Source organism: Ochotona princeps, chromosome 11, assembly GCF_030435755.1.
Source record: "Ochotona princeps isolate mOchPri1 chromosome 11, mOchPri1.hap1, whole genome shotgun sequence".
NCBI classification, from domain to species: Eukaryota; Metazoa; Chordata; class Mammalia; order Lagomorpha; family Ochotonidae; genus Ochotona; species Ochotona princeps.
This window is the reverse complement of record NC_080842.1, coordinates 54,948,070-54,972,512: the sequence shown is the minus strand read 5'-3', so window position 1 is coordinate 54,972,512 and position 24,443 is coordinate 54,948,070. Positions and strand designations below refer to the sequence as shown.

The following is a 24,443-nucleotide window of genomic DNA, read 5'->3' as shown; positions in this document are numbered from 1 at the left end:
GCTGAACATCTGAAGATCAACTGTAGCTATTAAATTAAAATAGTTTACCCATAGTAGATTTTCAAAGAGCAAAGAAAATATTATTTTGGATGGAAAACATTACTTTTCCAGTATGATTTATTGGTCCGGATTTCAGTAAATCTCCAGATTAAGAAAGCAATGCTTTGAAAATTTAAATTCTGTTGTAAAATGTGGAATTAAAAAAGCACATAATCAAACATGTTATTTCAGTTATTAAAAGCAGGATCAATTTCCTGGATCCTTATTTATCTATCATTAGAATGAATTTACATATAATCACAATGTTCCAAACTTGATTACTCACCCTAATGAGAAGGGCATAGATAAATGGCAAACAGCAATTTAAATAAATTATATTTTGCCTAAAATGACTGTATTTTCTTTAAAGATGAATTTGTTTGTTTGAAAGTCAGAGTTACAGAGAGGAGGGAGAGAGACAGATACAGAGAGAGACACAGAGAAAGAGAGAGAGAGAGAGAGAGAGAAATCGCTCTTCCTTCTGCTGATTCATTTTCAGTATGTGCGAGAACCAGGGCTGGGCCAAGCTGAAGCCAGGGCCAGTAGTTTTATTTGGGCGTCCCATGTGGACAGAAGGAGTCCAACTCTTGAGCCATTTCTGCTGCTTTTCCAGGGTCATTAGCAGGGAGTTGCATCCAAAGTGGAGCCATCAGACACCCCTTAAGGGATGCTGGTGTCATGGGCAGTGGTTGACCAATTGTGGCATAACACTTTATTTTCTAATCATGACCGTGTAGTGATTAATCCATGAGTAAGACTTCTTAGAATCATACTGGTACAAAAAAAGTCAAATTAGAATAAAAATGTTGGTATTGATTTACTACCAATATCACTTTATAAGGGATTCAGGATTAATTATTAGATTGAGAACATATACAGTTATGCAGTTGCATCCTGCATGTAAGATGAACAGGTAGATTCATTATCAAGTCAGCAAATCAGGGTTACTCCAAGTACGGCTGTTAACCTCAGGGGTGTAGCTGTCTAGTCAGAAGCAGGAAATATAATCCCAGAGTGCTCTGTTAGCCTGGGTTTTCAGGATCAGTTTTGTTTTTGATGTCAGTGTTTCTCAAATCCCTTTTCATTAATGATGAAATAGGGTCTCAATTTCCTGAGAACCATTTGGTAAAGGAAAAAGATTTCACTGTTCACATCTAGTTGTTTGGTACCATTTTCTTGTTTACCTTCAATACTTACTTGTATTTTGGTGAATGTACAGCTTCTAAACATGAATTCACTGTGTAAGCTTTATAGTTTGGAATGAAGAAGAAGCTAAGAAGTAAGCAAAAAGGAGTACTAAAACCCAATAAAGCTATCTAGATAATAACTAATACTGATGTAGGAAATCTCACATAATCCACGCATGCCCAAGTCCTTGGTTGGAGCCTATTTCTTCTCATTGAACCCATGACTGTGTCAAAAATATTAATTTATTTTCTCATGCCAAGCCTGATGAAAGCAGCTAATTGCGATTTTTAAAATCAGACATTTACTGTGAATTTTCCCCAAGTGTAAGGGAAAGAAACATACATGTCTAAGAGAAAAATCTTCATCCGGGTCCACAAAAGTATGCAACATTGTTGAATCTGATGACACTGATGTAGTTATTATCTTTAAAGTACTGTGGTTAGCATGTTTATAATCAGGGTTTTGTATGTGTCCTTTGCTTAAAAATTCAGATCAGTGTGGAATGTATTTTAGAAAATTTCCACGAAAAAAGTGTTAAACACATGCTACGTGAGAACTTTGACACACAAAGTTAATTTTCAAGAACAGTAATGAGCCATCTTTTATCTAATTTTAAGTAATGATTCTTCAACGATATAGTATTATAAAGCATATACAAATTACTCTACCGTGTTCATTTTTACAACAGTTCTTGTCAATATTTGCACATTTTTAAAGATGTGAAAGTATATGTTGTCCAGCCTTTATAGGACATCGAGAGAAGGAAGTGTGTAAATGATACAAGTTAACTTTGAAAACACCAGGCTTAGGTTTCACGAGTTCTGCATTGTAAAGTGAGAGGGAGTAACTGAACGCACAGTTGACTTGATTGGATGTTAGGGCTTCATCTTAGCCCTCCTGCATCCGTGGACTGCTTGTGAAATGTCCTTTGCAATTAGGAAGCAATCACTTAAGGGCAGGGGAATGAGCTGAGGACCTCAGGGTGGATTTGGTTACCTGTGTCCCAGTGAGAAGTACGGCGGCACTGGTGACATGCAGTGTCTCATTTCTTGCACACAGTTCCTGAAAATTATCTGCAGTGATAAACTTGCAGTCATTGTACTGCACACCCAACTTGAAAAATTCTATCTTAATATTCAGATGCCATTTTACTACCTAGAATGCAAGAGTTCTTTAAAAAAAAAACCACCACCACCAAAGGGCCCAGCGCGTAGGCCCAGGTCGTAGGTGCCCTCAGATAAGTTCTTTTTTTTAAAATTCTGGAATATTAATGATTTTGCTTCTATTTCCAGGGAAGATCCTGGAGTGGACAAACGGTGCAGGCTAAGGGAATGTTCTAATTTATATGCATAGTTCCGTTTCCCAGATGTTTCAGCAGTTAAACACTGGAAGTCTAACTGCAAAATGTAGGATGTGAAGGAGATGTGTGTTCATGTATTCAGTGTAAATTCTACACAATTTTTAAATCTTTTGTTGTGTTCTCCGTGGAGGGTGTGAGGTGTGCAGGTGGGAAACAGAGTGAGAGTTTTAACAGTTGAGAGTTAAGAAGGTATCAGAGGAGTTGAGGCAATAGTGACTTCAGATGTTCAAGTTGATTAATCCCTCACCTGTTGTTAGTAGTTTACCAGGATAGAGTGTGTTCCATTGAGGCAACATGTCTGTCAAAGGGGTGGGTCAATTATCTAACCTGCATATTTATAATTGGGAGGGAAAGGGAGGAGCCAAATTCCTTTGGGACAGAAATGGGTACCAAGTGACGCCTGTAAAGAAATACTAGTGGGCTTGGAGAAGACGTCACAGGAAGGAGAACCTGGGGATTCATTCCCAGGGGGAGCTTTCCCTGTACGTGTAGCATACAAAGAAACTGAATCTCCCTGTAAATGGCCATTTTTAAAAAAAATTTATTCAGTTATTTTTTATTGGAAAGTCAGATATACAGAGAAGAGGAGAGACAAAAAGGAAGATCTTCCATCTGTTGATTCACTCCCATCCTCGACTACTTTCCCAGACCACAATCAGGGAGCCAGATGGGAAGTGGGGCTGGCGGAATACAAACTTGTGCCCATATGGAATCCTGGTACATGCAAGATGAGGACATTAGCTGCTAGGCTACCACACTGGACCAGGCCATTCTGTTTTAAGAGATTAATCTTACACATACAAGAAATTAAAGGGACAGTTTGTAAATGATTTTGAAATATGCAGTCAAAATTAAAATGTTATTTTTAAAGCTTGCTTTAAAGATTTATTTTCATTTGAAAAGAAGATCTTCATAGAAAGAGAAAGGGAAATGGAGAAAAAGATCTTCCATTGACTGCTTCATTCACCAAATGGCCGGTGCTGAGCTGATCTGAAGCCAGGAGCCAGGGAGAATTACCTCCTGTCTCCCTCATGGGCGCAGGTGCCCAAGGCCTCAAGCCATCCTCCGCCACTTTCCCATGCCATATGCAGAGCTGGGTAGGAAGTGGAACAGCCGGGATGGGGACGGGGGCGCAAATGGGATGCTGGCTTGCAGGCAGATGATTATTCTATTACAGCAACACACCTTTTTCCTTTTTAGAAATCGCTTATGAAGTGAATTGATTTAACGGGATTTTTAATGTCCAAATTGTCAGTGACAGATAATTTAGAATTTTAATTGTATGGTAATTGAAACAAGAGTGATTAAAAGCTTCTCAAAAAGAGATATTGACATATTTATAAACCTCATAAGATAATGTGTTAATATAGGAGCATTACATTATATAAATCTTCAAAAACCGAGTGTACACACATACAAATACACATATAAGGATATATTAAAATTTATGAAATGGAATTAAATGGCTCATTTTAGTGCAAACGTTTCTGAAATCCATCCACAGTTTTTTCATAAAATGCATGTCCTTGTACTTTTTTGAAAACCCCTGTGTTATGTCACAGAACATTTATATAAGAAACAGCCAGAAGAAAATCTCTTGTATGTTTTTGAAATAGTTTTGATAGAAAATTGTCAAAAAAATTTTTTTAGAATGTTATATCTAATCCATCTGTATTGTAACTACCACCACTTTCATTACTATTCAAACTACAATATTTTGGAATTAATGTTATTTTCTTTGAATTATAAGTAGATATGTACAATGTGACACCTAGCAGAAGACTTTAAATGATTAGCCTGCCTTGGTGAAAGAAGTATGTGTAAAAAAACAATGTTTATTCATCTGAAGCACCCCAATTACTTTTATAGTAGTTTAGGGAAGATTTGATCTATCCTAAACTGTCATTGTTCTAAACTTGCCTCTGTTGCTTTTCAATGAAATCATTTGAATGTTAACTTCAGGAGTGGACTGTAAATAATATAGCCAATAGATGTTGTAATAGCAGAAACATGTGGCCAGGGAAGTCTTATTAAAATCCTAGCTTTGAGCAGCTCAACTCAGCATGGTTGCACATTTACTGCTAGAATGACAAGGTTTGCGTTTGTTAGAAGATAAAGACAAAAAAAAATACTTCCTGAAATTGTAGTCTTTTGTTCAGTGTCAGTTGTCAGGTAAGAATTAGCAGTCTGCAGTCATCCACTTCAAACTATGATCTAATCGGAACTCAAGAGCTAAATAAGATCACGGGTGATTAGACCTTAGTTAGTGGGAGCCCCAGGGAAAACGCCAGTGCTGCAGGAAGTGGTGCTAATGATTCATCAAGTGGTAAACTTGCCTCTGAGACAGCGGTGAACCGGGAGCTGTGCAGCACGGGGTGCTGTCTGTCGGATATTCTCGCCAGACAGCCTTCTGCTAGCAGAAATTCAAGGCATGTTTTGGAAAATAAGACAACGGTAGGTAGTAAGAAGTGTGAAGGTTTGTTCATAGAAAGCTTACACTGACGAAGACCTTTGGTTTCATTTGGGCTACAAATCTTCGCCAGCTCCTGCAACAATCAGGAACTTGGGGTCTCCCGGAGGTACTGATAAAGAAAAGGTTTTAGAACTTAAGGAAAAGAGCAAAATCAGATCTTACTAATAAGAGAGCATGTAGTGTTTACCTTACAATTTTGAATGTTGGACTGGGCACTTGAAAGAGTTAAACGTTTCAGAAAAATGTTCCTATAGAACATCTTCTGAAAAAAAAATTTAAAAAGCTAGAACAGAAAATACTAGCCTTGTTGCAGTAAAATCATTGAAGAAGCTGGCGAATTCTATGCTTGAGGATTATAACTCATTTCAGCTTTGCCATTTGAAAACAATATCCATTTTTGCTTTGTTGAAGAAAATTGTTGTAGAATTTTTATTATTTTTAAATAGTATTTTTTAAAGCATCTTAAACTTTCCTTTTATTTATATGTGGACGTCAGTGGACGTGTTCTTCCATCTGCTGTTTCACTCTCCAAGTGGACACAGCAGCCAGAGCAGGGCCAGGCTACATGCAAGCCAGAAACTCCTTCTGAGTTTCCCACACTGGAAACCAGGACACTAATACTTGAGCTGTTGCTGCTTGCCTCACAGCACGTGCAGGAAATTGAAACTGGAAGTGGAGCTGGGACTCAAACTCAGGTGTTCTGAAATGGGATGCAGGTGCGTTCAGCACTGTCTTAAATTCCTGGCCTCTAATCTTTTAATAACACTTATCGCACCAGGGGCCCAGAGCGGTGGCTTAGCAGCTAAAGTCCTTGCCTTGAATGTGCCGGGATCCCACATGGGTGCCGGTTCTAATCCCAGCAACTCCACTTCCCATCCAAATCCCTGCTTGCGGCCTGGGAAAGCAGTCAAGCACAACCCAAAGCCTTGGACCCTGCACCCGCATGGGAGACCTGGAGGAAGTTCCCGGCTTTGGCTTCGGATTGGCACAGCACTGGCCGTTGTGGTTACTTGGGGAGTGAATCATCAGACGGAAGATCTTCCTCTCTGTCTCTCTTCCTCTCTGTATATCTGACTCTGCAATAAAAATAAATGAATCTTTAAAAAATATTTATTTCACCTTAGTGTTTATGACTTTTACTGTGTGTTTACATAAAATATTCTTGGCCTGCATAAATATGTGACTGCTGTTTGAATGATTCCATTGTCATGCACCAATAAATTGAAAAGCCTTTTAAGTCTACCAATTCTTGTTCAACACCAATTTATAATTTAATTAAACAGTAGGATATACAGTTGTTAGTTTACCGGGTACTTAAAGTAGCATGTTTGTGTTTCTCACTTTCACTTGCTTATTACCGGAACTGGCAGAACTTTATCAATGGGTAGGATTATATCATCAGTAGAAGGTCAGCCTTAGCCTGAAACATTCATTTCCTTTTCGGTTTCCACAGGAATCTCCCTTCGCAAAACAGATACGAGCAGGAAGATCTCAGTAGGCCTTAATCTGAGATTAATGTCATCTAATTCAGTCACATTAAACAGGAAATTAGACTCGATATATATATTGCAAAGGAGTAAAATTTCCAAAGCAGGAGGTTTAAAGGCAAATTTACAGAGAGAAGGAAATACGGAGAGAAACATCTTCCTTCTGGTTAATTCCCCAAATGGTCACAACAGGCAGAGTTGAACTGAGCTAAAGCCAGAGCCATTAGCTTCTTCAGGGTCTCCCGTGTGGGTAGAGGGTCCCAAGGCTTTCGGCCGTCCATAGTGCTTTCCCAGGCCACAAGCAAGGAGCTCTATGGGAAATGGAGCATCTGGGACAGGGACCAGCACCTGAAAAGGATCCTGGTGGATTCAACACGAGGAATTGGTCACTAAGCCATTGTGCCATGCCTGAAGAGTTCTTTTAGAACACTTTTTTGTTATTTAAATTGCCAATGGATTTATTCAGCCAAGTGTTAACGAATAAATTGCTAGAAAAATATTTTGTACCTTACCCATGACTTGATTTTTCAGTTTCTGTTATTCTGTTCTTTTCCAACTATCTTTAAGATCAAGCAGAGAATTCTCTTAGAAAGAATTCTCTCTTCTGAACAACAAAACAGATATGAACAAACAAGTGATTTGTTAGGAAAACAACTTGAAATGGAAAGTATTACTTTAAGGAAAGTTTCTTAAATGGAGCGTCAGCACCAAAATAAAGTTTTTGAGAGGGTGATAATTTCAGGTTGCTTTAAAAAATGTAGAATTTTTGAAGCCGAATCAATTTCATATTGATTAACAATGATTGTGTTTCCACTTCCATACATTATTTAAAACAATTAGATCTGTGGAGGAACATGAATCCGAATCAAATAAATGTTTTCATGGCAATTATTGGCAGACTTTCCTTGCTGATAAATTTCCTGTAAAGAGAAGTGTGCTTTGCTCCCAGTTAAGTATAGATGAATTGAATTGAGTAGTGAGTATCTCTACTCAGTTTTTTTTTTTTTTTTTTTTTTTGAAACTGCTTGCAGAGCTGCAGGGTTGTAGGCACCAGGACTTCCTGCACTGCACACAGGCGGTGTGGAGCCACATCTGCCTTTGGACCCTGCTGACTTGGCTTCAGTACAGCCCCCGTAGGCCTTGCTGCCAGATCAGGTGTGGAGACACTGCAGATCCGTCACTCCGCATGGTTTCCTGCAAGTCAGCAATTGCCTTCCCATCTGTGGCGATATTCTTCTTTCATGGCTATTTTCACTGCTTGCCTGGCAGGCGTCTGTTTGTGTGATAAGCCACAGTTTGCCATGAAGACTTGCTTTCTCAAGTGTAGCGTCACAGTGAAATTTCTCCATGTATGTACCTTAACTTTAATCTCTTTTGCTCTTATTGGTTAATTGATAGCTTTGAGCTCTTTTTGGCTTAACAGTCTACCATGCACAGTACCATCCATGTAGATATTGTCTGTATCACCCTGAAGGTCTTGATGTATTACATTGCAGCATGTTGCAAGTTTTGTTTGCTTTAATGTTTAACCAAACTAATGTAGCATAATTATCTGATGCCATTTTTTCAAGTTATTTTGATTTACATGACTCTGAAACCTAGCAGTCTCTGCCATGATTTTTCAGCAGGAATTTGTTTAGGTGGTTTTATTGTGATTATTTTGGTAACCCACCGTGCAAAATCAAGGATAGATTCCATAGGTGGTATTTTTAGTTCATACATTTTTTTTTCCTGTTGCTAAAAACTAATTGTACTTTGCACTGTGAGTTGGCATTTTCAGTCACATTGATTATGCAGCTTAGATTTATTCTGACGTGTCCAATCCAGCAGGCTTTGTACTTGCAAAGCACCCAATGAATTTATTGAGAGTGGTGTGCGGGGGCAGGCTCGGTGGATATTCCGACTTCAAAAATGGGAGGGCGGGTGATTGAAGTATATGATACTCAGACTAAAGGGCCACAGACAGCTTCTTCCACTTGTAGATTAACATCATTTTGTGCTGTTTCCAAACAAGCACTAAGTATCTTTTCTAAAAGCAGATTCCACAGATACTCCTAATCAACCGAGTTTCAGTTTTCCTCGCTCGAAATAGTCCATCGGCTTCTCTGTTCCTGCAGAAATAAATCATTATGGCTTTCATTGTATTTTGGCAGATTTCCTTAGTTATGAGAACGTACACTGAAATGGTTTATAACTTCCTGAGTCTAAAGAATGAGAAATGGCTTGGGTGTCTTGGCTCAGTTACCCAGTGTGTTTGTTATGGAAACTGGGGTGAAGTAAATGGAAAGAGAAATATGAGAATCAGGTGGGAATGAAGTTATTTATTAATTTCTGTCTTTGTTGATTCATTCACCGCAGCAGCTGTGAGTACCCACATTGTGCTGTCTACTCCAAAGCTCCCACGCCAATCTGTGCTTCAGATGATGATAATCTGACTACCTGTAAATATCCATTCTCAGCTCATAGGAATGACATGAAGTTCCCTCAAGGAAAAACTGAAAAGGTGAACGAAAGCATCCTTGAGTAATTATGACTAGATTCCTTCAGTTACAGCCAAAGTGATATAATAAACAAAATTGTGAGTGGGGAGAGGTAGTAGTTCAAAAAATAATTAGTAGTTCCTATGTGGTTTATTATTATAGAAGCAATGTGATATATAAGCTTACTTTTCTCCACAAGTGAACAGCACAAGGGAGCAGGCAGCTTAGATCTGAGCTGTGATTGTACAAGTGTGAACATTAGATTGGATCTCCTCAATTCTGGCAAGGTCATGTCCTAGCACTTCTTTCAATTGGATGCTAACATTTTATTGACAAAATGTTGCCTCCATGTTGTAAACAGGAGATGTGTTTTCTTTGATCTTTTTGGTCACTGGATAAAAATATGCAAACTATATTGCCCTTAATCTATATTTCCTTTTTTAGAAAACACATAGTTTTGTCCTAGCTACAAAAAAAGAGACTACATTTGAACAGATCTAGATCTGAAAACTGACTATGGTCAAACTCGGCTTACAGGGAAACCCAGGAGTTTTTCTTCATTGTCAACAAGAACATACACATAAGCCCTTACATTCTGGGAATTCATCCAAAAGCATTTAGCAATTTGGCTGTGCCCACCTTCGGCAAGCCTAGAATTTGAATTTAAGGTCTGGGTAGCATGATACAGGCAAAAGATTCTACTATTCTCTAGATAGAATGAGTTTAGAAGTTGGGCAGTTCTTTCTATGGCATCATAAATTTGCATTTTTTTTCCTAAGGCTGTTTGCTGTTTACAGAAGTGGAAAAGTCTAAACATAAAAAGTGATTTTCATTTGCTTTTGTTTTACAAGAAGACACTCATATTAAAAATTCTGGAAAAACACTTTGTATCTTCAGGGTTTTAACTAATCTTATATTTTGTTTAATGATTGCAAGCTCTGAAAATCATAAATAAATAATACCTTTTTATTGTTTTTGACTGCGTTAGCCTTTTTCGTTCATAAAGTGGCTTATGAAATTTCATCACAGATTTGTAGAGCAAACATAAACCGATAGAAACAGAAGGGAATTTGTTGGCTTTTTCTGAAAAGCATTCAGGTATTTCTCTAACTACCCTGAAGTCATCTTTCAATGATAGAACTAAAATGAGTGCATTTGGTTCGCACTCCTTGGTTTGTAATAAAAGAAATTAGCTCTAGATATATTTTGCTGAAACGGGACCTATCCTTCAGAAGTAGTTTGTAAATTTAGGGCATTCTCTCTCTCTCTCTCTCTCTCTTTCTCTCTCTCTCCCACTCCCTCTCTCTCACTCTGTCTCGTGTGTGCATACACACGCATGCACTCCAGTCATCCATCTTTCTGCATCTACTTTTTTACACAAAAGATGATCTTTTTTGGATCCATCTTTCTTACCGCAGAAGTAATCTCTAGCTTACAACCTGGTAGTTTCTGGATTTATGTGTTATGTGTGCAAAGCTGGTACATTGCTTGGGCTGCATTCACATTTCATTCCATCAGCTATGTCCAGGATGGAAGAGGAGGAGGCAAAAAAAAAATATTGAAGGACTAACTCTTTGGCAAGATAGGGATTTTCCGGAGAAGTAACGGATGGATGCTGTTGTGTGATAATAAAAATGGTAGTGATAAATAAACAGTGTGCACTTGAAATCAACGCCATGTTTCAGAATCCATTATCTTCTTACCACTAACATTTCACTTATTCTGTGATTTCCATTTTCCTCTCTTAGGTGAGGGAACCCAAATTGAAACCCATATCTTTTTTTATGTTTTAAAGACTTATTTTTATTAGAAAGTCAGATGTATGGAGAGGTGGAGAGACAGAGAGGAAGATCCTCCAGATGATTATTCACCTCCCAAGTGGCATGACGGCCAGAGCTGCCCCGATCCAAAGCCAGAAGCTTGGAGCCTCCCCCAGATTTCTCACGTGGGTGCAGGGTCCCAAGGCTTTGGGCCGTCCTTGACTGCTTTCCCAGGCCACAAGTGGGGATCTGGATGGAAACCGGAGATGCTGGTATGAGAACTGAGTCCCATATAGGATCCAGGCATGCACAAGGTGTGGACTCCACCTGCAAGGCGACTGTACTGGACCCATATCTTCTGATTCCTTGTGCAGAGCTTTTTGTGATTAAAAATCGACTTATTTTTGCAGAGTGTCAATCGTATAACATATGGAATCCAAGATTTGTCTTCAGACCAGAGACACCCAAACCCCTAAATATGGTGCAAGCTCTAAGAAATCTCAAAATTTTAAATGGTTTTCTATTTGTTTATTTACCTATTTATTGTGTATCCTGTTCTCTCTGCCATAGAGTTGCTGGAAAGAACAGCACTGCCAGGATTCTGCATCTTCTCCTGATAGGTCACAGTAGTACTGCAGGCTCAGCATCTTCTTTGCTAAGTTGGACGCTCCAATTTCTTTTAACTTTCTTAATAAGACTGCTTTCCATCTTTTCTGTGACCTCCAGAGACCCTCTCATTGATTTCTTCTTGGTCATTGTCTCTACACATACCCAAGAGGGTTTGCCCTTACCTATTCCCAAGAGGACATTTGGGAACGTTTTCTCTTCATCCTTCCTTTGTGTTTTATGGATGAGACCAGGGAGACATATAGTAAGTTAGTGAATGAAAACTACCCCATGCCTCTTACTTGTATAAATTATTTCCATATAATGCTTCCTTGTATTTATACAAGTCAAAAGTTGGCAACAACACAAAGCCACTGATACATAAACTGTTTACTACAGAACATTTTTAAAATCTATTCTTTATCTTCTGTGGAATGGGGGATGGCATTTTTGTGGCATCAGCATCTCATGTTGGAGTGACAGTTTAAGTCCCATCTATTCCACTTCTGCTGGGATTAAACCGGCGCCCATATGGGATCCCGGCGCATGCAAGGCGAGGACTTTAACCACTATGCTATCGCGCTGGGCCCTAAGCAGCATATATTTATTGTCTCTAATGTGCTTGGTATTGCACAAACTGTAGATAATCCATGTGGGTGTCAGGCACCCAGTTTTGCTTGAGCCATTGCTGTTGCTCCCAAGGGTCTACACTGGCAAGAGGACAGAGTCAGGGATCTCAGCCTGTTGTTAAATCCAGCCACTTAAATGTGTGGGGCAGGCTTAATAACCACCAAGTTTAAGTAACAATTCCCTAGTTGGTACTATGGCTCAGTCTGGGGATTGGAATAATTCATTAGATTTTTACATTTATAATATATTCCTTCTGCAGAATATACAGCTTAGCTGTGTTTAAAAATGGATATAGATTTAAATGTATTGGGTTAAATTCCAACAATTTCTCACTTCCTTTACCTTTATTCCTTTGTTTTATTGAACTTGAATGAAATCTTTTATTTGTCTAAGTCTATTTCTGTCTAGCAAGGAAGTTGAAATTGATCATGCCTTGACTTTGTGGGCCATCAGAGAACCATGACATTCCAGGGTATTGATTTTGTGGTGTTAAAGGGTGACGGATCTAGTGTTAGAGTGCCGGGAGAGAATTGGGTTTCAGATTGCACACCATAAGCATTCTTGAGTTTTGCTGAGCCATGGCTAGCTTTTTAAAGTAGTGGAAAGAACTGTAAGTCTTAGGCAACTTTCACTGCATAATCTTGGGAAGAATAATTTCAGCCAGAAATGTGTAATCATACTTAGAGGACAAAAAGTTCCACAAGTGGTGAATATATATACTAAATACCTAAATATGTGCTATGTGGAGTGTGCATGTGTGTGTGAACATTCAAAAAGCCGGCTCCATGTAAGATGTCTGATCAATGTTTCAAGTTAATATGAATGAGTCTTTCCAAAGTAAGCTTATTTTTCTGATTGGAAGTTTCTATATCAATCATTCTTGTCGTCATCATTTTGATTTTTACCTCTGTTGTGCTTTCTCTTTCTCAAGTTATATGGGAAATAAGTTATTGTGCACTTAAGTTACAAAGGCCAGAGGTCGATGAGTGTAATGCTTGATAACTTTTTGTCACCCTCTGGGACATAGATTGTTGGCAATTACATTATAATAGCTATTCTCGAAAAGACCTGAGGAACTGTAAGTGTAGTCATCTTTCATTGTCCCATTTTCCACTGGATTGTTGTTTTCAATTTAATGACCTTTAGTCAATGTATTGAAAATAACATTTTGATTATATGATTATTGTGTATAAAACTCTACTGAGCTAAGTCCAGATGTGTCTTTGGAAACTAATCAAAATTGTACCCAGTTCATTGACTGAAGCCAATCCATCATAGTCATCTTTTAATTTGTTTCTGCATGTTCCTCCAAGTTCCCATTCTCAAATAAGACTGACCTGTGAAGGAGAGTGGAATGTATTTTCTAATGCATGTTTGTTCTGTTTTCTAACCAACATAAGTATTTTGCTTAAGCAGATTTGCTAGGCAATGACAGCTTTGAAAAATTGGACACAGGAGCTGCTGGAAGCATTTCAGTTGTAAGCAATCTAAATAGTGCAGAAGGGGAAAATGAAATATCACCGTGTTTTAAAGATGACATTTTTGTCAAAGATTCCCTTACACTCTTTGGTTTACAACAAATGGAGTGAATCAAGTGTGTGTCTGTTCCAAATATGCATGTGTACTCACCAAGGAGGCACTCCTTCTGAGTTATGTTTGTCCTGAGATAACCAATCAGAGTTGTTGAAAAAAATGCATCACGGGTTGGAAAAAATGTCATTTTCTTAGCTCAATCCTCAACGTGGCATATTTTAGGTCATGGGACTTCCTAAGTAAGCACTTAGAGGAAAACGTACAGGCTAAGCACTCCCGTAGAATATAATTATGTAGACATAATATAGAGTCATTGTTCAGCATTGTAATTATTATTTTTTAAATGTGGAGATATTTAGTTAAAAACCTTAAGTTTAGATGCGAAACTTTTCAGGATATATTAAGAATTAAAATTTTATTCTCTGAAAAACATTTGGGCATATTTGAAAAGGAATGTCAAGTTTGACAAAATGTGTTTTTAAGAGCAATTTTATCACCAATTGGAGAGGTAGCAGAGTGTAGTCTAGTTAAGAGCACACATGGGGGTGAGACTTCCTGAGCTTAAAATTCCTGAGCAGTCACTTTTTTAGATCTGTGATTTGGGGCAAGTTAATCTCTCAGTTCCTGAATCCCTTCCTTGTTAGATGCGATTACTCATAGTGCAAGCTTCCTGGCGACCTTGTGATTCAACCTGAGAATTCGTAAAGACTGCACAAAGTGTCAGTCATAAACATTAATGGAAAGTTCTAAACTTGACATGAGGCCAAGAAGAAAATTATTAACAGCAATTTTAAAATGGATTTATTTTTATTGGAAGAGCAGATTGACACAGAGAGAAGGAGATACAGAAAGATCTTCCATGAACGGGTTTGCTCTCCAAATGGCTGCAGTGGCTGAAGATGAGCTGATCCAAAGCCAGGGGCCTCCTCCAGTTCTCCAACTTGGGAGCGGTGTCCAAACACTTTGGGCCATTGCCTTCTGCTTTCCCAGGCCATAAGCAGGGTGTTGAATGGGAAATGGAGCAGTGGGTACATGAACTGGCACCTGTAGGTGATGTTTGACGCTTGCTGACAGTGTATTAATCAATTGAGCTATCACACTGACCCCATTTAAAAAATATTTTTATTGAGGTTTTTTTGTTTTTTGTTTGGTTTTTGTTTTTTTTTTTTTTGTTTTGTTTTGTTTTGTTGTTTTTTTTTGGTTTTTTTTTGGTGATTCAGCAGGGGTTTGCATTGTGACACAATGAGATAAAAAGGTTGCTTGGGATTATCTGAAATCAGGTCCCACACTTATCACTTTCTAATCGACTTCCTCTTAATGTAGCTGAAGGGTACTGGATGATGAGCCAAGTGTCTGGGTCCCTCTCACCTCATGGGCAATTTGGATGAAACTCCTGGCTCTAGGCTTCAGTCAGAACCAAGCTTGATCGTTTAAACATTTAGTTCCCTCTCTTTTGCCTTGCCTTTCAAACATATTCGTTGAAAATTAATTTAGTAGATAAATTAAGAGCTTAAATACACAGATTATGTTTCTTTTCAAGACAGTGCTAAATGAATGGCGATCATATCTTTTGTAAGGAAGCATCATGGATTATTTACCATTTATTACAAAAAAATTCTGATGCACCATTTTACCAATTTCAGTTTCACAAGTTATTTTGTTTTTATGGAACTGTGTTTAGAGTAATGGAGTAGGAGGTAGATAAAAGAAATGGTAGGGGCATCCTGCAGGCTGGTCAGAGGTAGAGCTGCCAGAAAACTGCTGTATCTTCTGTACACACACACACACACACACACACACACACACACACACACACACATAAGATGGACGGGTGACATGAAGCCCACACAGGATGCTCAACCCAACAAATAGTGAACAGAAGTCTTATAATCTGTTTGTGTGTCATACTTTCTTTGAAGCCTATCAGTTTCTTATATTCATGGATTGCCAATTTTATGTATATGGTATTCTAGGCATAGTATGGCTCTCAGGCATGTAATTACCTGTCCTTCTCACTCTTTAGAAACAATGACTTATTTTCATTGCAATAGTACAGGCTTAACTTTATTTCATGTCTGAGGTGACAAGGGTCACTTCATTAGCCACTTCATCTGCGTTTCGTCCCTGTGGTCTTCCGGTATCTTATACTGAATATCAAAAAAAAAAAGGCCTGCTTCCATGGATAAAAAGCAAGCCGAGAACAAAAAGCCAATTATTTGCAGCACATAAAATCCTTATGATAATTTGGTAGATTTTAATTAAACTAATACATCACACTGTACTTATAAGACAAAGAAGCAAAAGAAGCAAATAATCTCTTTTTTTTTCTGTTGAGTAATACCATATTGCTTTGTGATTAAGTGCTCCGTGACTTGTGACCTATTTAGAGTGTTAGATTTGCTACCTTCTTCACATAATAAGCATACTAAAAGGTCTGTGAAATATTGCTTAGTATTGTCCCCCCAAAATTTGAAGTCACGCAATAAAGTTTGACCTGAAATAATTTATATTAGTTTATGTTAGTTTCTTATGAGTCTTCAAACCACGTAAGACCAGAAAAATCTTCAACTTTATCTTACAAAGAAACATAGCTATTGCAAGTCATATTGTTTCAATGCTTAATGTATTTGCTGCATTTTCTTTTACATTTTCGTTTGTTCTTTTTTCCATGTTGGCAATCCAACTGACATCAACGTAAACACCTAAAGCTGTCTATGATAGCTATTTATCTTCTGTGGGTTTCACCATTGGGGTGTACTGGAATTGTAAATACATGTCAGTTATTTAAATAATTTCATCCCAAAGTTTTCAACTTTCTTTGAGGTGCAATTCTCATAATTCAATGAAAAGAAGGCACTGGGAATGAGGACCTTTCATTTTATTCTGAGGTTTTAGAAGTATTTTTGAGCATTTTTTTTACTGAAGTGAATAGTTTTGTAGAGGATCATTGTCTATCACTTTCTTACCCGACATGATGTTTTCACAGGAGTTATTAGTGTCATTGTGCAATAAAACCATTCCTCCAATGCAATCCTACCAATCACTAAATTGATGTTCGACATTTAAACAGGTTTTTGTGAAATTCCTACAAACTTCTAAAGGGCAGTGAGCATAGATTTTTTTTGAAATTGATAAAACATAAAATGCAATAAAAGCTGATTATAATTCAACGGGGACATGTATGTATTATTAACCAAAGGGATAGCAAAATCATTGTGTCAAAAAATATGCTTTCAATATATCTTTAATGCACAAGAATGCAGGTGATTGAATTTGCCAGTTCTTTTTCTCCTATTGTGCGTTTACATTTTTGAGTTCCAGCAATTTCTTGGACATTTACGTTCTTTGCCTTTGGTGAGTGCATTTATCCATCACCTTGGTTCACCTAGAACTGCGTTCCTTTGCCCCCACATGTGTCCAAGGCTTCCCAGAGTGCCTGCTATTTTTTGAGCACAAGCGACAATTTCCCTGACATTTAAGGACAGCTGAGTTTGCTTTTCACCTCATTTTCTCAATGAATGTAGTTCCTGTTTCTCTCAGGCAGCTTATCAACTTGGCACATGAGTATGACTGACGCTACCACTACCGAAGGTGGCCAAAAGAGGACTATCTGTCCAAAAAGGGTAATACTAAGTTCAAGCCCACCTCTTTTTAAAATTTGAATAAAAGGTAGTTGGAAATGTAAAGCTGGGATTCATTCTTCTGTTTTACTTGAGTCATGCATATCCGTCTATTTGAATTGATTTCAATTTTTTGATGATGTGCAAAGGCCATTTCACTAAGAGTTAAGTAAGGGACAGGCCTTATGGCGTGGTGGACAATGCTGCCTCTTGGGACACCTGCTTCCCATATCAGAGTGCCTGCGTTTGGATCACAGCTCTGTTTCAGAGCCAGCGACCTGCTAATGTGCATTCTGAGAAGGAGCAGATGATGGTCTAAATACTTAGATTCTTGGCATCCCACATGGGAGAGCAGGCTGGGGCTCCTGTCGTCCAGCTCAAGCCTAGGAGTGAACCTGTACCTCTTTCTCTCTCTCTATGTCTCCCTCTCCTTTCAGGTAAATAGAAATAAGAGAAGAAACTAATAGTTATTCATGAAGAAAAAATAAGATTATAGACAAAGATTGATGATTTATTCCAAGGTTACTAATTTGTTTATCAGTGTATATTTATATACTTAAGAATAGGTACATTCAAAAATTTAAATAATTATGATATAAAAGTATGAATGCCTAGCTTCCATACTGAGATCCTGGACATATCCATTTGTGACGGTTTTTATCTTTAAGAATAAATGTTGTGGCTGTGCACACTAAGTCACAGCTTTGCATCTCTTATCCCAGTATAAATTGGAGTCCTGGTACTCAGCTTCTTGTCCAGCTCCCTGCTCATTACCTGGGAAGGCAATAGAGGATGGTACAAATACGTCGATCCTTGCCTTTTGTATGGGAGATGAGGATGGAGTTCCTGGATCCTGGCATTCTTTGTACTCAGCTCTGTCAGTGGTAGCTTCTTAGGATGAACCGGGAGGTGGCAGCTTCTCTCTCTCTCTCTCTCTCTCTCTCTATATATATATATATATATATATATATATATATATATATATCCTCTCACTGTGCTTCAAATAAGTACGTAAATACATCTTTGAGAACAAAACACAGAAAGAGCTGGCTTTTCCAGAGTAGCAGCCTGCAAATGCTTAATCACATCAGTCTTCTCTTAAATAGTTGTTCTGATTGTATGCTGTGTCCTTTGACAATTATTGACTAAATTTGCCTGTGTATTTCTTTCTTTCTTGTTTAAAGATTTACTTGTTTTTATTGGAAAGTCAGATATACAGAGAGGAAGAGAGACAGAGAGGAAGCTCTTCCATTGGCTAACTTACTTTCCAAGCTGGAGTTATGCAGATCTGAAGCCAGGGCCTAGGAGCTTCTTCCGGGTCTCCCACCTTCCAAGCAGGGTCCAAAGCTTTGGACCATTCTCGACTGCCTTCTCACACCACAAGCAGGGAGTTGACTGGGAAGCAAGACCATTGGGATTAGAACTTGATCCAATATGGGATCCCTGTGTGTGCAAGGCGAGGATTTCATTTGCTAGGCTACCGCACCAGGTCCATGGCTGAGTGTTTCTAATCAAGCATGTTCAGGACATCTTTGTCTCATTTCCCTGTGTGCTTTCGTTCCTAAAAATGTGGACTTGATGTAAGCAGTGAAAGTAGAGAATATCACATATGAGGGGAATGAGTAGAATCAGGCAATCTCTAGCTTCAGCAGGGAAATCAAGTCCTCTTATAGTGACTTCCCATTGTTCCATCAACCTTCCAACATTACCCCTTCCTGGAGCCAAGATCCTCCTCGCCAGGGCTCTAAAGCTTACTGCATCTGTAGGTTCAACAGGCAGTCAGAGTTCTTCCACTCCCCTCTGCACAATCTTCTGTCACTATATCATGTTTGATTTGGCTCCTATTTGTATGTATACATTTTTATATCTATTTACACGATAGAGGAAAGTTTCCTCAGAGCCAGGGTTGTTTATTATGTTGCCTTGTGTTTCCTTCCATGGCATTTACATGATTGAACTCTATGACCTGTGGCATTTGCTACCACACCGAGTTTTCAAGATTCTCACAAGCAGTCAGTCTATAAATATTGATTGCTTAGCTATCCAACCCAAGACATTCATTTAATGGGCTTTAAATTACTCCCATTCTGAAATAAAGGCAGAATACCTATGATAAGGGATTGGTTTAATATTATCTGTATCATTTCTTTAATTAAGTGGTTGACTTATAATTTTGAAAAGTTTTTCATTAAGAATATAATTCAAAGAGTGCTAAAGCTGGTCCTGTGTGCATGTGTGTGTGTGTGTGTGTGAGTGTGTGTGTGTGTGTGTGAGCGTGTGTGTATGTGTGTTTAGAAGTGTGGACTTTCAAGTGCGGGAAGTTTTGTAGATTTCATATTTAATGATTGGATAAAATTAACCTCATTCCACTTTTTTCTGGCAATTTAGACAACTTTCAGGTATGTTGAAATTGCTTCTTGTAAGCATGCATTTAAATAATTATGATAAAATCTTCACACATTCATCCATTTAAATACTGATGATAGAAAAACATGAATACCTAGGCTTCTATAACTGAGTTTCTGGACACATCCATTTAAAACAGTTTAGGAAACTAAACATTTTTAGCTTGTTTGGTAAACCATTTCCAAAATGGGGACATTTGCAGTTGCAACTTAGCTATTTGTTTTTAAAAAATTTAAATTCAGATTTAGAAAATAGCTCTACCAAAACCTAGGTGTGAGCAAAAGTATTCAAGTAGTCAAATGTCTTGGTTTGGGACACAGATTCTACCACCTGTTTTTCTGATTTTATGTAAGATTAAGCTCCATGAACTACTGAAAGAGCAAAATTACGGTTTGCACTTCACAGGAATTTTATGAGGTTACATTAAACAGCGAAGTGCATTCATACCATCAGTAAGGACTTTTCCTTACTGGCTGTTAGGTTCGTGGCTGAGATCCCTCTAATATAACTTAGATTATTAAGAAAAAGCAAACAAATGTATTGAAGTTTTACGTGACTTAAGAGCCTTTATAAGGAAATAAAAGCTCAAAGAAATAGGTAAGGTTTATGTTTGCATGTGCATACTATGTACAAAGAGGTGGATGATTCTGAGACGTATGACTGCACAAAGTATGAAGAGCCGTAAACTGGGGAGAACTTAGGAAGCAAGGCCTTTTTCGTTTCATTCCTTCCAGTTTATTGTATCTTCAGAGGTTAGAGAACTTCTGTCTGTTTCTCCATCTCTCTCTCTCTCTCTCTGTCGCTGTCTCTCTCTCCCTCTCTCTTATTTCAGGGCAGGAGGGATAATGATCAGGAATGGTGGCCTTACTCTTTCTGCTGTTTTACCAAATGCTGAGAAGATGTGCTTTGTTCTACTGTGTCCTAAGTTCCATCAATCCAAATCAGAAGGAAGTTAAAGACCAAATTATTGTCTAGAATTGGTTTTGTAGTCATTTACTTGCTCATATCCCAAAGGATCTGTTTCCCATTTTAAATGGTTATCTAGTATTTTTTTTAAAAGATGAACTTTTCAAATTTGATAAGAGGTTTTGTCCTGATTTAGCTTATATGAGTTTATATACTCTAATCACTTTTCTTATGTCTTGAAATAAATTTTACTTTTTATATGATACCTTTACTTTTCCCTGGAATTGAACTTCAGTCAAGAGAAAAATAATGAATATTCATGAAATCTTTCTATATATTGCAATTATATGCAAATATGCTCAACGGATGCATGTATTTAATCTGCATCAATTACATAGGTACAGGATTCAGTATTGAAGCATCTAATAAAAATAGGTAGAAAAATAGACACATATTGGTTTTAATATATACATAATCTGTGTTTATAGTTTTGAAGCTTTTTCAAATCACAAATAAACAGTATAGCTATTATTTTCCGTTTTATTTTAGATGTTTCTTTCTTAATTTTGAAAATGAAATTTGCAGAGAGAGAGAGAGAGAGAGATCTTCCATGTTTTAATGCACTTCCCACATGGTGACAATGGCCAGCACTGAGACAGGTGCATGCAAGGAGTGACATGCAATTCAAGACCATCTTCTATTGCTTTTCCAAGGCCATTAGCAGGGAGCTGAGTTGGAAGTGGGGCAGCCAGGATAGGTGGAGGATTTCCAGGCTATAATGCAACTCTGGCTCCATAGTAGATTTATTTATTTATTTTTAAAGATTTATTTATTTTTATTGAAAGTCAGGTGTTCAGAGAATAAGATACAAAGAACATCCTCCATTTTCTGGTTTACTCCACAAGTGTTCACAACATCCAGAGCCGAGCAGATCCAAAGCTTTGAGCCAGGAGCTTCTTCTGGGTCTCCCATGCTAGTGCAGGGTCCCAAAGCTTTGGGTTGTGCTGCACTGATTTCCCAGGCCAAATGCAGGGAGCTGGATGGGAAGTGAAGCAAATGGAACATGAACCAGTTGCTAGGTGGGGTTCTGACATGTGCATGCAGAGGATTTAGCTGCTAAGCCATTGTGCCAGACCCTACATTTATTCTTACATGTGAATGTTCAGTACATTCTCCTATCTAAAGCCGAATCCTATTCTTCTCTGTGTGATTCAATTTTCTTCTTCTAGTTACCAACAACTTCTTATTGGTTAGCTAGTCAGAATATTGTAGCTTTTATAAATTAACTTTTAAAGAAAATATTCACTCACATTTTATTGGAAAGAGTGACTGAGGAGGATGGGAGAGGGAGTCTTTCATCTGCTAATGCACCCCCAAAATGCCTTCAACACTCTGAGCTGAGTGAGGCTGAAGCCAGAAATCAAGGACATGAGCAAGATGCTCATATTGAGCGGCTGGGTTCCCAGTACGTGAGCCATCGCCCACTTCCCCCCTTTAGTGTGCATTGGCAAGAAAACAGAATTGGAAGCAGAGAAATGATTTGAATTCAGGCACTGTGGTAAAGTGTGCAGGCTTTCAGGCGGTATTTCTAAAAACCACTGCCAAACACTTGTTATATATTAAATTACTGCTGATACTTTTTGTTCATTAAATACCTCGTTTAACACATTTTCTGGGTTAGGAAATGAAAACCAGGTTTGACACAAGGGTAGCCCGTTAGGAAGTGCTCCAGAAGGATATAACTTTATATCTGTGTGTGTGTGTGTGTGTGTGTGTGTGTGTGTTGAGTAGTTTCCTGAGTATTAGCACAACTTGAGAAGAAAGGTTGAAAGGTGAAGGCAAAGGCCATGTCCATAAGACCTCAGCTAAATTGTACCTGGCTGAACTCCTGGCTGAGTCTGAGTTGCTGGAGCATCTATCTCCTCAGCAGCAGTGATCTGCGAATTGCTTCAAGGCCATATTAATTAGCCAATTTAAATCAGAACAAACACATTCTATAAAATCCATTTCTACTCACTTTTACTGGAGACTGCATTCAGAATGGTGATTCCTAAGTAGTTTTTTTATGAACTCAGTATACGATTTGAGATATACATTTTCATTTCAAAGCATTAATCTTTAATGGTGAGGAAAGAATCCATTTTTCTTGACTTTGGTGACAGGTGCATATTAGTACACAGTTGGATTCACTCAATGCCTCAAAGCTGAAAAATCGCAAGAACCAAAGCCTGTTCTGAACGAGTTAACCTGTGCAGTGAGAGAGTTAATTTTGCTTCTCAATAGTGTTTTAATAAGCAGATTTCATTATGCTGCATGGCAGAACGACGAATGCATTATTTAAATGCATTCTATTGCGGGGTTTGCTTTTAAGTTAAAAGTGTAAGAGAGGTCCTGAAAATTAAAAATAAAACATTTAATATCTTTTGTTTCTTCCTTTAACACATGGCTTTACTTGTTTAGGCCTTTAAGGATCTCACAGAAAATATTACGTAGTATCTTTCCTTTGAATAAGGAAGAAACTGAAGGTTGATGAGACATTCAAATAGAAAAATCAGAGAAAATGAGAGAAAAATTAAAATGCATGGTAGACTGAAGAACATTTGTTGCCATTGGAGAGAAGTCAATCCCATGATCTCAATTTGTGTGACAATATAAAGTAAGAGAAAGCCACAATTTCAAAATAATAAAATTGGTTATATAGGATACTGTGATACAAGGGTTATTAATTTATTCATTAGTTGTTCCCAAATAGGAAATCATCCATGAATCCAGGTTTTCTTACCAATGAAGGAGGCATTAAACAGCAGACATGATGTTTTTCTCATGAGGAATACTGAACATTCTATAGAAGTTAGAAATAAATGAACCATGTCATATAATTAATTACATACTCGGTAACTGGTATGGAAATGCAACATATTATGTAAAGTAAGAATGCACATCAGGAAGCAAAATAGGCCTAACTTGCAACATGCCTGCGTCATTGGCTTTGGTTTTGCAGTTAAAACACACTATCAGGAGGTTTCAAATTTTGATTGTTCATGGATATAATAAGAAATTTTGAAATGAAATAAACATACACCATGCTGTTAAAATTAAAATCATGAAGCTTCATCTTAGTAAAGCTACACTGCTTATTTGATTGTTCGAAGCATTCTATCTAAATTATATTAAATTTCAGAGCTTGTAGAGAAAGAATGATGATTTTAATTTATAGGAAACTGTAAAGGTTAGTGAAAAGATTAAGACCAATTTCAAAGCTGCTTATTTTAATAATGTAACACTTATAACCTGTTATCAGGCTTTTAAAAGCAGTTTCTGTTTTTGCATATGAGCAATTAATTTTAAATTTGAACATGAGTTGTTGTATTGTACTCTTTATTTTCTAAAGTAAGTTCATGGGGCATGGGGAGATAGCCTAGTGGCTAAAGTCCTCATGGCTGGTGTCCCATATGGGCACCGGTTTGTGTCCCCGCAACCCCACTTTCCTTCCAACTCAACTGCCTGTGGCCTGGGAAAGCAGTCAAGGACTGCCCAAAGCCTTGGGACCCTTCACTCATGTGGGGATTCTGGGGGAGGCTCCAGACTTCTGGCTTTGGATCGGGGCAGCTCTGGCCATTGCGGCAGCTTGGGAAGTGACTAATCATACGGAGGAACTTCCTCTCTGTCTCTCCATCTCTCTGTATATCTGACTTTCCAATAAAAATAAATAAATATTTTGAAATAAGTAAACTGATAAAACATTCAGGGAAGGAAAAACAGCTATTTTCTGACTTTGACTCTTGTATGCTGTTGTGGTGTCATCTTCCAAATCAGTGGATTATTTGTGTCTTCTGATCCTAATTCTTAGAAATAAATGTTTGGGGTAGCGAATATGTATCATGTTTTCCCCAGGAAACCAATATATTATATATATATGTATTTTTGGCAATTTGGACTTTACTAAAGATGGTAC

The 24,443-nt window shown here is 37.9% G+C and overlaps 1 protein-coding gene across 12 annotated transcripts in view; it reads left to right on the top strand.

The window, feature by feature from the left end:
* PCDH7 (protocadherin 7) overlaps positions 1-24,443 on the top strand; it is a 386,862-nt gene that overhangs the window by 43,136 nt on the left and 319,283 nt on the right. The gene's annotated exons all lie outside the window — the stretch shown is intronic.